Source organism: Oncorhynchus tshawytscha, linkage group LG09, assembly GCF_018296145.1.
Source record: "Oncorhynchus tshawytscha isolate Ot180627B linkage group LG09, Otsh_v2.0, whole genome shotgun sequence".
NCBI classification, from domain to species: Eukaryota; Metazoa; Chordata; class Actinopteri; order Salmoniformes; family Salmonidae; genus Oncorhynchus; species Oncorhynchus tshawytscha.
The window spans coordinates 34,294,803-34,311,171 of NC_056437.1; the positions used below are offsets into that span (position 1 = coordinate 34,294,803).

At 43.9% G+C, this 16,369-nt stretch overlaps 1 pseudogene; it reads right to left on the reverse strand.

Annotated features, from left to right (window-relative positions):
• LOC112257849 overlaps positions 1 to 16,369 on the reverse strand; it is a 107,039-nt pseudogene that overhangs the window by 38,936 nt on the left and 51,734 nt on the right.

The window sequence follows — 16,369 nt, forward strand, 5'->3', positions numbered from 1 at the left end:
AAACACGATGATCTTGGTTCTAAGAATTGTAATGACATTAAACTATCAGAGCACATTCTATATTATTTACTGTCAAGGAAAATGTCCACACAAAGGGGACCAATGAGCGCTATGTTTAACACAATAGTTTGAATACCAATGGTTACTGTTGCCAGAGAGATGACGAGAGATTGACGCAAATAGGCATCCCAGTGGGAAAAAAGGAAAAGAGTTCACTGTTTCCCTCCACACATGTAATGATATAGCAACCCCTATTCTAAATTACGGGACGCTGTTTATATAAACAAACCAGCCCACTCCATGTTTATGATAACAACTTGCCCTGATATCAATTTATACAATATATGCATGACTCATTGTACTGATGCAAATACGTACTCCAGAATACAAATGTGTTCCTTATGATGACCTCAAAGGTTTGAAAACATGTGGGTGTAGACGTGATGAGGCTAAGGCAGCGTTTCCCAAACATGGTCCTGGGGAGCCAAGGGGGGCACATTTTGTTTTTTGCCCTAGCACTACACAGCTGATTCAAATAATCAACTAATCATCAAGCTTGAATCAGGTGTGTAGTGCTAGGGCAAAAAACTAAACGTGCTCCCCTTGGGGTCCCCAGGACTGAGTTTGGGAAAGGCTGGGGTAAGGAGTTCAAAAATAGGCAGACGACAATGCAATCTGCATCTGGAAAGTGTCAGTTAAGGAAAACTCGATGCATAGCCTATACACAAGTCAACACCCACACAGTTTCTCTCTCTCTCTTTCTTTCGCTCTCTTTTTTTCTGAATGAAACTCTTTCACACAGAGAGAGGACGACACACATCTCCAGAGCGGAGCGAGGCGAGCCCCGACAGAGAGATGGCTAAAGTTCATCTTATTAACTGCTCACAAGCCTGTTCCCTCTCTTTCTTTCAAACACACACACACACGCGCACGCAGCAGAGTGATTAAGGCTCCTGACGCAACCCAACCCAATCCCAGCCCCATAGTCCCTACAAAATTCAAATCTATCAACAAAAAAAAACGGCCCGAGTCCACGTTGACAAATTCTTTAACAAGCTGTGGTTGAAGGGAAGCTGGTTTTACTCTGACTCACCCCCTCCTTTCAAACAGTTTACTGGAAATAAAGGGTGAGGAGGAGGGAGGGGGCACTTTCAGAGAAGTCACGTGATGGGTCTGGACAAACCACAGCACAGAGAGCCTTTGAGTGGAGTGTAGTAGGCCAAGGAGAGGGGGGGGGGGCACAAGCCCAGCCCAGCGCAGATGGCTCTTATTCACAGGAGATACGATCCTGGGAGTTGGCAATCAAGAATTCACAGCGCTGGTAAACCCCTTCCATGCCGGCCAAACACTTAAAAACACAAAACACTTCAGGGAAACCACTGAATCACCAGGCTACCTTTAATTATAGAATGGAAATACATATTTTAAAAAACTTTGGGGATGAGGATTCCAGGATTAGTTTTTAGAAACATAAGTATCATCCAAATGTTCCATTTTGTATGATTTATTTTTTTGATGAATGCTGACATCAACGTCTGGACATGCTTAGTAAAGTCATGACTTCATCATTCTTGAATAGCCATCTTGAAGGGGGGAAAACCGTGTTCTTTTGCCGTCACTCAAGTGAGCTTGCTTGTGGCAGGAAGTTGGCATGTGCACGTTCTGAGAAATGCCACTGGGTTTAAGTCAAGCTCCTGGCACAATAACACCCCTATGACCTCAGAGTAAGAGAGGAGAGAGTCAGCATCTCCAACCTGTTGTGGAGCCCAAAGATACGTCACACTCATTAATCATCACTGTTTAACCATTTACTCTCCACAAACATACAAACTTAACACATCTGATAACACACTTTCTCTCCCATGTTGCCATTCAATCACCTCTTGATTTTCTATAATCGCTATTCTAACCTTGGTTAAAATAATGATGCAATATAAATCCACCAAAGCGAGATGTCGATAATCACCGTGATGTCTTCTCTATAAAATGTATAGCATAATGAGCATGTGATGCAATAAGCGTCGTCTCTCGCTCTCGGCCAGTGAAAGAATGCAGCCCCCCCCCGTTGTAGGTGATAGATGGAGAGGAAAGATAGGAAAGAAAAGCTTCCGACTCCTGCAGCTCCTCCGTGGTGTAAGGAACCTGCTGCGGTCCCCCAACACACACCCAGTGAAAGATATCAGCAGAAAGAGACAGAAACAGAGAGGGAGAGAGAGAAAGGGAGGGATATCAACGGAAATAGAGAATGCGTGACGGAGACAAAGTGAGAGAGGGAGAGAGAGTGGTAGAGCCTCAGAACACTAATTCAGACCCAGCAGCCCTGAGGCAGCAGCCCTGAGGCAGCAGCTCTGTGGTTGGTGACATGTGTTTAACCCTTCTCTCAGAGGATGCGAAACAAACAACCAACAAGCTTTCCCTGATACCTCGGACACGTCAACCCTGCGGTGGAGAAAATTAAGAAGAAACGACAAGAGCAAATCAAAGCGACGAAGATGAATGCATCAACGGACGAATGGCGGCTCTCCACGATGGGACGTCACACATTCCCTCTCTTTTCCTCTCCTGTCCGGCTCCTTCTCTCTTCCACTTTGTTGGTTCGTTCTGGTGGAGATCCGAGCGGGACTCATCGGTGTTGGATGATTTCAGACTCCAGACTCACACGTGGTCTGAGGGCCAAGGGAGGCTGCAGCAAGTGCCAAACTCTGCAGATGCCCATGGTATTAGTAATAAACTAAACATGACAGTATGTACACCCATCATCACTCCTGTGCCAGGGAGCACTCACCCACTATCAGTTCCACCAGTGTTTGTCACACCCTGCTGATTCACCGGATTAAAACACATCGAATCCACGTCAATGAACGTATTGGCACAAAGTAATCAATGTACAGTTTTGCCAGCCCGGGCCCTGAGTGTGAGCCTATAGAAATCTATTGAGACCAAATAAAGACTCATTAGGTTAGGTCAATACCAGCACGTAAAGGAGAACAGGGTCCTTTTTTTGGCACCGGCTTCACCAAACTGTTTGCCTTACGACAATAACTGCGTAAAGACCTCAAACTCAAATCTGGACCAGTAAGCCAGTTCCACTGCATTTTTTCATTGTTCCCCTCTAATCAGAGACTGATTTAGACCTGGGACACCAAGTGTGTGCAATTAATTATCAGGTAGAACAGAAAACAAACAGGCTCCGGACCTCGTAGGGTAAGAGTTGGCCTAAAGGCTGGTTTATTCTTTGTCTATCGACATGTCTGTAGACAATTAGAATGCACAACAACATTTCATTTATACTCCAGTGGAATGTCTGTAGACCGCCTCTACGAATGTCGGTTTCCTTGTCGCAGACAGATGAAAAAAGTTCAACTTTGACCCTGTCGCTGCATCAGTTGTCATGATTACCTGACTGAGCCAGCAACAAGACAGTGCCAAAGTTCTAAAATGATCCTGTAGAATGCCCTACTTTTATTTCATCACAACCGTAAGCTATTTTCTGTAATTAGCACGCCATTAACTTGTAAATAATTATCTTGCTGTGAGCTTATTTTCTGTAATAATGAATATAAATGTGCTAAAGTTAAGATGTTGTCAGCTATGATATGGTCATTATTTGAACTGGCTATACATCTAATGTTAGCTAGCTAGCTAAACTCATTTTTAAATGGATGGATTTATTGGGGTTGAAATACACCAGTTACGCAATTTTGGACCACCAGTCTGCTGATGTCGTGCAGCCTGTCATTTTTGTGTTTATACTTTTTCATAGCGATAGCAATAGAATGTTCGTGATGTCACTGCGACAACTATCTACAGACATGTCGATAGACAAAGTATAAACCAGCCTTGTCTGTTTGATCTGTATTGTGTTGGAAAGCAGATGCACTCAGAGAAGACAGGTTAAGATTAGGAAGGCACAAAGCAATTGACACCAGTCTCAATGTCAACAGTGAAGAGGCAACTCTGGGATACAGGCCTTCTAGGTACAGTTCCTCTGTCCAGTGTGTGTGTTCTTTTGCCCATTTTAATCTTTTCTTTTCATTGGCCAGTCTGAGATATGGCAGCATCCTGGAGTCGCCTCTTCACTGTTGGCATTGAGACTGGTGTTTTGCGGGTACTATTAATGAAGCTGCCGGTTGAGGACTTGTGAGGAGTCTGTTTCTCAAACTAGAACCTAATGTACTTGCCCTCTTGCTCAGTTGTGCACCGGGGCCTCCCACTCCTCTTTCTATTCTGGTTAGAGACAGTTTGCGCTGTTCTGTGAATGGAGTAGTACAGTGTTGTACAAGATCTTCCGTTTCTTGGCAATTTCTCGCGTGGAATGGCCTTCATTTTTCAGAACAAAAATAAACTGACGAGTTTCAGAAGAAAGTTTTGTTTCTGGCCATTTTGAGCCTGTAATCGAAGCCACAAATGCTGACGCTTCAGATTCTCAACTAGTCTAGTTTTATTGCTTCTTTAATCAGTACACCAGTTGTCAGCTGTGCTAACATAATTGCAAAAGGTTTTTCTAATGATCAATTAGCCTTTTAAAATAATCAACTTGGATTAGCTAACACAACGTGCCATTGGAACACAGGAGTGATGGTTGCTGACGATGGCCTCTGTATTCCTATATTCCATTAAAAATCAGCCGTTTCCAGCTACAATAGTCATTTACAACATTAACAACGTCTACACCGTATTTATGATACATTTCTGTTATTTTAATGGACAAAAAAATGAGCTTTTCTTTAAAAAACAAGGACATTTCTAAGTGACCCCAAGCTTTTGAACGGCAGTGTACATCTAAGAGTTTTCAGCTGGCTACAACACATGTATACACTCTGAACGTTTAGGTTTCACCAAAGTTGCACAAAGGTTGATACAAACTGACGACAGAAGGCAGAAGAAACAGAGTGAGACCTGGAGGACAGTAGTGCCGGGGAAAGAAAGAAAGAAAGAAAGAAAGAAAGAAAGAAAGAAAGAAAGAAAGAAAGAAAGAAAGAAAGAAAGAAAGAAAGAAAGAAAGAAAGAAAGAAAGAAAGAAAGAAAGAAAGAAAGAAAGAAAGAAAGAAAGAAAGTTGAAAGAAAGAAAGAAAGAAAGAAAGAAAGAAAGAAAGAAAGAAAGAAAGAAAGAAAGAAAGAAAGAAAGAAAGAAAGAAAGAAAGAAAGAAAGAAAGAAAGAAAGAAAGAAAGAAAGAAAGAAAGAAAGAAAGAAAGAAAGAAAGAAAGAGAAAGAAAGAAAGAAAGACAGACAGACAGACAGACAGACAGACAGACAGACAGACAGACAGACAGACAGACAGACAGACAGACAGACAGACAGACAGACAGACAGACAGACAGACAGACAGACAGACAGACAGACAGACAGACAGACAGACAGACAGACAGACAGACAGACAGACAGACAGACAGACAGACAGACAGACAGACAGACAGACAGACAGACAGACAGACAGACAGACAGACAGACAGACAGACAGACAGACAGACAGACAGACAGACAGACAGACAGACAGACAGACAGACAGACAGACAGACAGACAGACAGACAGACAGACAGACAGACAGACAGACAGACAGACAGACAGACAGACAGACAGACAGACAGACAGACAGACAGACAGACAGACAGACAGACAGACAGACAGACAGACAGACAGACAGACAGACAGACAGACAGACAGACAGACAGACAGACAGACAGACAGACAGACAGACAGACAGACAGACAGACAGACAGACAGACAGACAGACAGACAGACAGACAGACAGACAGACAGACAGACAGACAGACAGACAGACAGACAGACAGACAGACAGACAGACAGACAGACAGACAGACAGACAGACAGACAGGGTGTGTGCCACCTTTGCGGTCTATGTCAGAGAAGACAAAGACAGAAAGGGAAAGAGAAGAGCAGAAAGATAACGTTACGTGTTAAGGGGGAGAGACCGAGGGAAGACAACAAATACAGATTGAGGTTGGAATAAGGATGAGAGGTTACCTGTGGAGTCTCGGCCTGCTCCAGCAACTTAAAACTTGTCGTAGTCTTTATCACCAGGGTCTGCTCCAGACAGCCTCGCTGTCTACGCCATGAAGTAAGGGAGCAGCTCTCTGATGGCAGTGCGCACACACACACTCGTGCACACACACACACACACACGAGAAAAGGCCATACGTGAGAAAGGAACAGCAACATTACACCATGTACAACACATACACCTACAACACTGGCAGTAATTCTCACATGATTTTAAAAATCTCTTACAAAATTCCACTGTTTTTCACAGGCTTTCAGTTATAAGCTGGCATCACTCTATGATTTCTGGAGCCGAATTATGAAGAAAAAACGGAAGAGATTGGAGTGAAACAAATCCTCATCCCAGGTAGGTTCAGTGGGTTCATACCTCCAGGAACATGGGGATGAGGGAGCGAGCGCAGAGCAATAGACTTAATTAATACAATGAAAAACCTTCAGAGAAGCTGAGTGCTTTGGAATGGCTCATAGCTCATTATGGTAATGTTTCCAGGCACAGAAAAACCTGTTAGAAGCGGTGGGGTGAGGGAGGTGAGGAGGGAGATAGGTGAGGTGGGAAGTTTTGGGGTGAGGTGGTGAAGGAGGGGAGGATGGACGGAAGTTTTGGGTTGATGGAGGGGAGGAGAGAGGTTATTGGGTGAGGAGGAGAGGAGGGATGTTTTGGGGTGAGGTGAGGAAGGAGGGGAGGAGGGGGGAAGTTTTGGGTTGATGGAGGGGAGTAAAGAAGTTATGGGGTGAGAAGGGTGAGGAGGAGAGGGGGGTGTTTTGGGGTGAGGGGGAGAGGTAGGGTGTGGGAGGGGAAGGGGAAGGACGGTTGGGGTGTCGGAGAGAGAGGATGGGGAGAAGGAGTGGTGAGGGGGTACTTAATCTGGACATCTTGTTCCATGTCAACACAGCAATCGTTGATGAAACCTGCCAGTTTGCCCATAATTCAGACATGCCCTAATCTCCAGGGCAGCTGTTTCATTCACTGTACTACTGTGTGTGTGTGTTTTATGTGTGCCAACCTTCTGCCACCTGCAGCGTATTTTTTTTTTAAGTGGACACACCACTGTGCTTACCGCATAATTACTCTCTGGTGTGGGCATGGCTTGCCAGCTAAACAAACCATGAGCCGTCTGTACTGAAATCGTCTTCCTGGTAAAATATAAGAGGAATGAATGGGGAAATCACATTTATCCTGGCGTAACTAAAACTATGGTTGTAGAATACACCTGACTGAGCCCTCAGCACTGGAGAGCACTCAACTCTTAATGAGGTGTTATGAAGTTCACACACACACAAACACACACACTACAGGTGATGATGATAAGCCTCTGGTACAAAGCTACAGGTGGTGTAGTTTTCGGTTGAGGTGAGATGGGGTGGGCCTTGCATCCTGTCTCTCCAGCAGGCCTGGTCTGGCGACGTGGATGTACCCACCCACACACTTCCTGATCCAGCTACCCATCCATACACTTCCTGATCCAGCTACCCACCCACACACTTCCTGATCCAGCTACCCACCCACACACTTCCTGATCCAGCTACCCATCCATACACTTCCTGATCCAGATACCCACCCACACACTTCCTGATCCAGCTACTCACCCACACACTTCCTGATCCAGCTACCCACCCACACACACAGCAGATCGAGTAGACTAGCATCACCACAGAATACACGATCAAGCTTCTGTATAGGTCCAGTCCAATGTTCAAATGTGATGCTCCGATAGTCAAATGTAATGTACAGTATCTGTGAATACACTACAACTCATTCATATCCAATCTTATGACGTGTGTGTCTGTGTTCCTGTGTTAAGATATTGTGAAACAAACAATAAGGAAGTCACAAGCTTTCTGTCCCTCTGAGTAGAGTACAAGGGGTAGTAGTAGTAGTAGTAGTAGTAGTAGTAGTAGTAGTAGTAGTAGTAGTAGTAGTAGTAGTAGTAGTAGTAGTAGTAGTAGTAGTAGTAGTAGTAGTAGTAGTAGTAGTAGTAGTAGTAGTAACAGTAGTAGTAGTAGTAGTAGTAGTAGTAGTAGTAGTAGTAGTAGTAGTAGTAGTAGTAGTAGTAGTAGTAGTAGTAGTAGTGGTAGTAGTAGTGGTAGTAGTAGTGGTGGTAGTGGTGGTAGTAGTAGTGGTGGTTGTGGTGGTAGTAGTGGTGGTTGTGGTGATAGTAGTGGTAGTAGTGGTGGTGGTAGTAGTGGTAGTAGTAGTAGTGGTGGTGGTGGTGGTGGTAGTGGTGGTGGTAGTAGTAGTGGTAGTAGTAGTATTGGTAGTGGTAGAAGTAGTAATAGTGGTAGTAGTAGCAGTAGTGGTAGTACTAGTGGTAGTAGTGGTAGTAAATGTACTCTGTTCCCAACGGCCAGTAACAAAATGTGCTCTAGACCAGAGTAAGATAACAGCTTCCATCTCTAATGTTATGTCAGCTTAGATCAAAATGAAAAAGACCTCAGTTCACCACAGGTCATAGAGATGAGTTCTCTATTCTCAGAGTCTCTGTCTGTTAACCAGCAGTGTTTCTCAGTAGATACAGTTATACTCTGAGAGGGAAGAGCTGAAAAAGGGCCTGACGCTGCATGGCTGCCGGTAAAAGAGCTGTGAGAGCTGAGAATTCAGGAACAGTACTGCTGATCATCAGTGGGAAACTGATACCATAGAAATATAATCTCATTGTAGTTTTGTGGCTGATACAATTAGAGATATGTCTGAGTTATTGTAGTGGTCAACACAGCCACAAGGCCTCCAGAGTCAGAATGCATCCAGAATAACTGGGTATAACCCTCTACCTGTGCCAGGAGCTGGCTCTTGTTACAGTGTTACTGTATGTGCGACAGTGGCGTGTGTGTGACAGTGGTGTGTGCATTTGGTGTGTGTGTGTGTGACAGTGATGAAGGATTGTCAACTGTCAGTCTCAGGTCCCCAGTACCTAAGCACATGGCTAGGTTAAACCAGATGAAGTTTTTAGGGGAATTCACCGTGAAAGGCTGGGGTTTTCCAATCAATCAGAGGTTAGTTATTATTGCTAAAATTGGTCAATTAAATGTTTGATATTTCTCAACCCCTACCAATACTGATAGTCCAGTAGACTGTGTGTCTATGTGCCATGGACTGTCCAGTAGACTGTGTGTCTATGTGCCATGGACTGTCTAGTAGACTGTGTGTCTATGTGCCATGGACTGTCCAGTAGACTGTGTGTATTTTCCATGGACTGTCCAGTAGACTGTGTGTCTATGTGCCATGGACTGTCCCGTAGACTGTGTGTCTATGTGCCATGGACTGTCCAGTAGACTGTGTGTTAACCGTGTGTAGGCTACAAGTACAGTTACAGTAGACTCATCCACATGCAGGCTTCCAGACGGACCTTGACAACGATGGTCCAGAGAGAGATGCCTCACTGTACAGCTGCTGCTGCTGCTTCCCATGCCCCCATGATCTTCTCTGGGTAGGGGGGCTCGGGGAAGTCCACTGAACTACATTCATATGCTGCAAGGATCACTGAAGCTATGTGTGGACCCTAAGAGACAGAGAGGGTGAGAAGGAGAGAGAGAGAGAGAGAGAGAGAGAGAGAGAGAGAGAGAGAGAGAGAGAGAGAGAGAGAGAGAGAGAGAGAGAGAGAGAGAGAGAGAGAGAGAGAGAGAGAGGGAGAGAGAGAGAAAAGGGGAGGGAGGAGGAAGAGAGGGAGGGAGAGAGAAGGGGAAGGAGAGAGTGAGAGAAGGGGAGGGAGAGAGGGAGAGGGGTTGAAAGAGAGGAAGTGGAAAGTGGGAGGTCAGTTGAACATCAACAGCATTGTTGGAATTTATGACTCAATGGAAGCTTTCAGGAAGACCCCATTTGCATTAAAAGAGGGGAGGCTCTTATGGAAATAAATTGTATGAAAAATTTGTGTAGATCTATGCATAATAGTACCTATATGAATGGTCATGACAACTTTATTTTCTTTGTAAAACTACTCCTCTGCCTTTCTTTGTATGATCAAAACATCATTTGCATGGCTTGCCGGTCTTCTCTTTACTTTCCAGCCATTCGTTCCATATGATTCAGATGGGGGATTTACAAATCAGTTCTGAGTAATAAGGGATAAAGGGCAAACGACTGCAGAGAAACCTCCATGTAAAAGATAAGTGAATACAAGCTGCGTGTTGTGGTAAAACAGAGGTGAGGGACAAAGGGGTTGAGTCCTATGTGTCATAACTCTTTTACTGAAACATCAAAGTCCCGAAACGAAAGCTCGGGACAAGAAACCATCACACACACACACACCCACACACACCTGCACCTGTGACAAAGCGCGCCAAAGACAGAAGACTGTGACTTCAGAGAACATCACTAGTGTTTTCCATTCATAGTGTGGTCTGATAACATTTCCTCCCCATGGCCCCTTTGGTGACACTAATAGAACCAATACTGAAATGACGTGGCAGCAACGAAGCGCCGGTCGGTTGACCCATATAAGGGGTGGAATCTGCAGACCTACTGAAGTGTGTATCTGTGATGTGTGTGTGTGTGTGTGTGTGTGTATATCTGTGAAGTGTGTGTGTGTGTGCATCTGTGAAGTGTGTGTGTGTGTGTGTATCTGTGAAGCATGCATTTGTGAAGTGTGTGTGTGCGCATCTGTGAAGTGAGTGTGTGTATCTGTGAAGCATGCATCTGTGAAATGTGTGTAACTGGCACATTGATGCCACATAATGACAATGAAGGGAATGAAAAGGAGAAGAATCTTCATTCAATGAATCTTATTTTATTCCCATGTCTTTTGTGTAAGCAGCCATCCGTGAGACATACAGAGTAGACGGGTTGCTGATAGGCAGGTGCATGAGCCCAGCATGCCTTTGCTCTGAGGAGCCTCTTTGATATCGTGCTGTCCTGTTTACATTCTTGCTTGTTGTTTATTTACTCTTTTAATTATGCTCCCAGTGAGAGAATGGAGGGAGAGGAGGGTGGAGGAAGGATAGGAGGGTTGAGGAGGGGAGAAGAGGGTGGATGAGGGTGGAGTCCTTCTTTGATGTGTGGTGGCACTGGTGAAAGTTTGGCTGAACAGACTAAGAGCTTATGCTCCCTCAACAAGATCAGACAAGATGGCACTCAATATCACATCTGTCAGAGCTAAGAAAGAGACACTCCTAGACCACACACAAATGCATACGGTAGAAGAGCACACAAACTGACACACCCACAAACACACAGATATGTTTGTTTTACTATCCTTGTAGGGACCAAACACTTGATTCATATTCAAAATCATATTATCCCTAACCCCTATCCCTAACCTTAACCCCTAACCCTAATTGTAACCCTAACCGCTAAGCCTAAAATAGCTTTTTTCTTGTGGGGGCGGGAAACAATTTCCTCGTTTTACTATCCTTGTGAGGCCTTCTGGTCCCCACAAGGATAGTAAAACAAAAAACACACACACTTTGAAACCCATCAACAAAAGTACACATTCTGTCCACACACGTATCAAAATACAAAACAGACATGCTCATACAGTTCTCAGAAATTTGTAAACTTAAAAACAGGGCGTTTCATAAATTACCCATACAGCTAACCTTTTAACGGTCATAGCAAGGGAAGCTCTGAAAAGGGGTGCCAGTGTTGGTGAGGACATACTGTACGTAGGAGTGGTGAGCTTAGTGACGCATGTTCTACTCTACTCACAGGGCAGTCCATCATTACACAATATTACACCATGGCATGCATATTTTCTCTCTCTCTCGTTAGGTGGGGCAAGAATTACATTAGGAACCAGGACAGCAAGGACAGGATAGGGCTGTGCAGTGAAGCAACAGCCTGTACATTCAGCAGGGAGAAATGTGTGTGTGGGTGTGTGTGTGTGTACACTCAGGATGGAGAAATGTTCTTACTATGGTCTTCTCTGGGGCAGGTGCACTCCCCTGCATGACTCAATACCCTATCACTCATCTAGGATGTTGACTGAGAGAGAACACTTCTGGCGTGGGTTTATAATTTTGATTCACTATAATCCTAGAATTTTTTTAAATTTCACTTCATTATTAGCTAGCTGCTATCGAGTGGCTATAGTGGCTAACCACTGCACTGAGGCTAGGTAACACAGTCACCACCGATAAATCCATGATAATTTAACATTTCAATAAGCATTTCTCTACGGCTGGCCATGCTTTCCTCCTGGCTACCCCAACCCCGGCCAACAGCTCCGTCCCCACGCAGCTACTTGCCCGAGCCTCCCCAGCTTCTCCTTCTCCCAAATCCAGATAGCAGATGTTCTGAAAGAGCCGCAAAACCTGGACCCGTACAAATCAGCTGGGCTAGACAAAGCTGCCACGGTCATCCCCCTCTTCAAAGGGGGTGGCACTCTAGATCCAAACTGTTATAGACCTATATCCATCTTGCCCTGCCTCTCTAAAGTCTTCGAAAGCCAAGTTAACAAACAGATCACTGACCATTTCGAATCCCACCATACCTTCTCTGCTGTGCAATCCGGTTTCCGAGTTGGTCACGGGTGCACCTCAGCCACGCTCAAGGTACTAAACGATATCATATCCGCCATCGATAAAGACAGAACTGTGCAGCCGTCTTCATCGACCAGGCCAAGGCTTTCAACTCTGTCAATCTTCGTATTCTTATCGGCAGACTCAACAGCCTTGGTTTCTCAAATGACTGCCTCGCCTGGTTCACCAACTACTTTGCAGACAGAGTTCAGTGTCAAATCGGAGGGCCTGTTGTCCGGACCTCTGGCAGTCTCTATGGGGGTACCACAGGGTTAAATTCTTGGGCCGACTCTTTTCTCTGTATATATCAATGATGTCGCTCTTGCTGCGGGTGATTCCCTGTTCCACCTCTACGCAGACGACACCATTCTGTATACATATAGCCCTTCTTTGGACACTATTAACCTCTAGCGTCGAGCAATCCTGTATCCGGGAGCGTAATTATAGCCTCAAGCTCATTACCATAACGCAACGTTAACTATTCATGAAAATCGCAAATGAAATGAAAGAAATATATTCACTCACAAGCTTAGCATTTTGTTAACAACACTGTCATCTCAGATTTTCAAAATATGCTTTTCAACCATAGCTACACAAGCATTTGTGTAAGAGTATTGATAGCTACCATAGCATTAAGCCTAGCATTCAGCAGGCAACATTTTCACAAAAACAAGAAAAGCATTCAAATAAAATCATTTACCTTTGAAGAACTTTGGATGTTTTCAATGAGGAGACTCTCAGTTAGATAGCAAATGTTCATTTTTTCCAAAAATATTATTTGTGTAGGAGAAATCGCTCCGTTTTGTTCATCACGTTTGGCTAAGAAAAAAATCCAAAAATGCAGTCTCTACAACGCCGAACTTTTTACCAAATTAACTCCATAATATCGACAGAAACATGGCAAACGTTGTTTAGAATCAATCCTCAAGGTGTTTTTCACATATCTATTCGATGATAAATCATTCGTGGCAGCTGTGTTTCTCCTCGAAGCAAGCGAAAAATACACGCAGCTGGTGATTACGCAATAATTGCAACGGAGGACACCAAGCGGCCACCTGGTAGATGTAGTCTCTTAGGTCAGGTCAATCTTCCAATGATTTGTCTACAAATACGTCACAATGCTGTCGACACCTTGCGGAAACGACAGAAAGTCTAAGCTCATTCGTGACCCATACACAGCCATATAAGGAGATTTCATCTTGGTTTCACCTGTAGCATTAGTTATGTGGCACTCACAGACAATATCTTTGCAGTTTTGGAAACGTCAGAGTGTTTTCTTTCCAAAGCTGTCAATTATATGCATAGTCGAACATCTTTTCGTGACAAAATATCTTGTCTAAAACGGGAACATTTTTTTATCCATAAATTAAAAGAGCGCCCCCTATATCCAAGAAGTTAACTAACCTCCAAACGAGCTTCAATGCCATACAACACTCCTTCCGTGGCCTCCAAATGCTCTTAAACGCTAGTAGAACCAAATGCATGCTTTTCAACCGTTCGCTGCCCGCACCCGCCCGCCCGACTAGCATCACTACCCTAGACAGTTCTGACCTAGAATATGTGGACAAATACCTAGGTGTCTGGCTAGACTGTTAACTCCCGTTAGCGGGATCATTTTCGTCAACATCCGCTGAATTGCAGAGCACCAAATTCAAATTAAATTACTAAAAATATTTAATTTTCATGAAATCACAAGTGCAATATAGCAAAACACAGCGTAGCTTGTTGTTAATCCATCTGGTGTGTCAGATGTCAAAAAAGCTTTTCGGCGAAAGCATACCAAGCGTTTATGTAAGGACATCTCTCTCAGCAGACAAAACATTACAAACAGCTAGCAGCCAAGTAGATTGGTCACGAAAGTCAGAAAAGCAATAAAATGAATCGCTTACCTTTGATGTTCTTCGGATGTTTGTACTCACGAGACTCCCAGTTACACAATAAATGTTCCTTTGTTCCATAAAGATTATTTTTATATTCAAAATACCTCCATTTGGTTGGCGCGTTATGTTCAGAAATCCACAGGCTCGAGCGGGCACGACGGGGCAGATGAAAATTCCAAATAGTATCCGTAAAGTTCAAAGAAACATGTCAAACGTTTTTGATAATCAATCCTCAGGTTGTTTTTACAATATATAATCGATAATATTTCAACCGGACTGTAGGTTCTTCAATGGGAGAGAGAGAGAAAATGTCTGATCCAAGCTGTTGCGCATGCAAAACACTGCTGGCACCAATGACGCGATGTGATCTTTCTCGCTCATTTTTCAAAATAAAAGCCTGGAACTATGTCTAAAGACTGTTCACACCATGTGGAAGCCATAGGAAAAGGAATCTGGTTGATATCCCTTTAAAAATGGAGCGAAGGCAGGCAATGGAACAGAGAGCTTTCAAGAAAAACAGCACTTCCGGGTTGGATTTTCCTCAGGTTTCCGCCTGCAATATCAGTTCTGTTATACTCACAGACAATATTCTGACAGTTTTTGGAAACTTTAGAGTGTTTTCTATCCTAATCTGACAAGTATATGCATATTCTAGATTCTGGGCCTGAGAAATAGGCAGTTTTATTTGGGTACATTTTTCATCCAAACATCAAAATACTGCCCCCTACACTCAACAGGTTAACTCTCCTTCCAGACTCATATTAGACATCTCCAATCTAAAATCAAATCTAGAATCAGCTTCCTATTTTGCAACAAACACTGCCAAACTTACAGTAGTAAAACTTGACTATCCTACCGATCCTCGACTTCGGCGATGTCATCTACAAAATAGCTTCCAATACTCTACTCAGCAAACTGGATGCAGTCTTTTTTTTTAACCTTTATTTTACTAGGTCAGTCAAGTCAGTTAAGAACAAATTCTTATTTTCAATGACAGCCTAGGAACAGTGGGTTAACTGCCTGTTCAGGGGCAGAACGACAGATTTTGTACCTTGTCCGCTCGGGGATTTGAACTTGCAACCTTTCGGGTTACTAATCCAATGCTCTAACCACTAGGCTACACTGCCGCCCAAACTCTATCACAGTGCCATCCGTTTTGTTACCAAAGCACCTTATACCACCCACCACTGCGACCTGTATGCTCTAGTCGGCTGGCCCTCAATACATATTCACCGCCAGACCCACTAGCTCCAGGTCATCTATAAGTCTATGCTAGGTAAAGCTTTGCCTTATCTCAGCTCACTGGTCAATATAACAACACCCACCCGTAGCACGCGCTCCAGTAGGTATATTTCACTGGTCATCCCCAAAGCCAACACCTCTTTGGCCGCCTTTCCTTCCAGTTCTCTGCTGCCAAGGACTGGAACGAATTTCAAAAATCGCTGAAGCTGGAGACTTCCCTCACTAACTTTAAACATCAGCTATCTGAGCAGCGAACCGATCGCTGCAGCTGTACATAGTCCATCTGTAAATAGCCCATCCAATCTACCTACCTCATCCCCATATTGTTTTTATTTACCTTTCTGCTCTTTTGCACACCAGTATTTCTACTTGAACATCATCATCTGCACATCTATCCCTCCAGTGTTAATATGCTAAATTGTAATTACTCCGCTACTATGGCCTATTTATTGCCTTACCTCCTCACGCCATTTGCACACACTGTATATAGACTTAATTTTTTTCTATTGTGTTATTGACTGTATGCTTGTTAATTCCATGTGTAACTCTGTGTTGTTGTTTGTGTCGCACTGCTTTGCTTTATCTTGCCCAGGTCGCAGTTGTAAATGAGAACTTGTTCTCAACTAGCCTACCTGGTTAAATAAAGGTTAAAAAAATATAATAATAATTACTCAGAAGCTTCACTGGATACTGCAATATCCCCAAAACACAACACAGGAAACTTCCAAGACTGACGAGTCTACTGTAAGCCTACTCCTGTAAGCCTACTCCTTC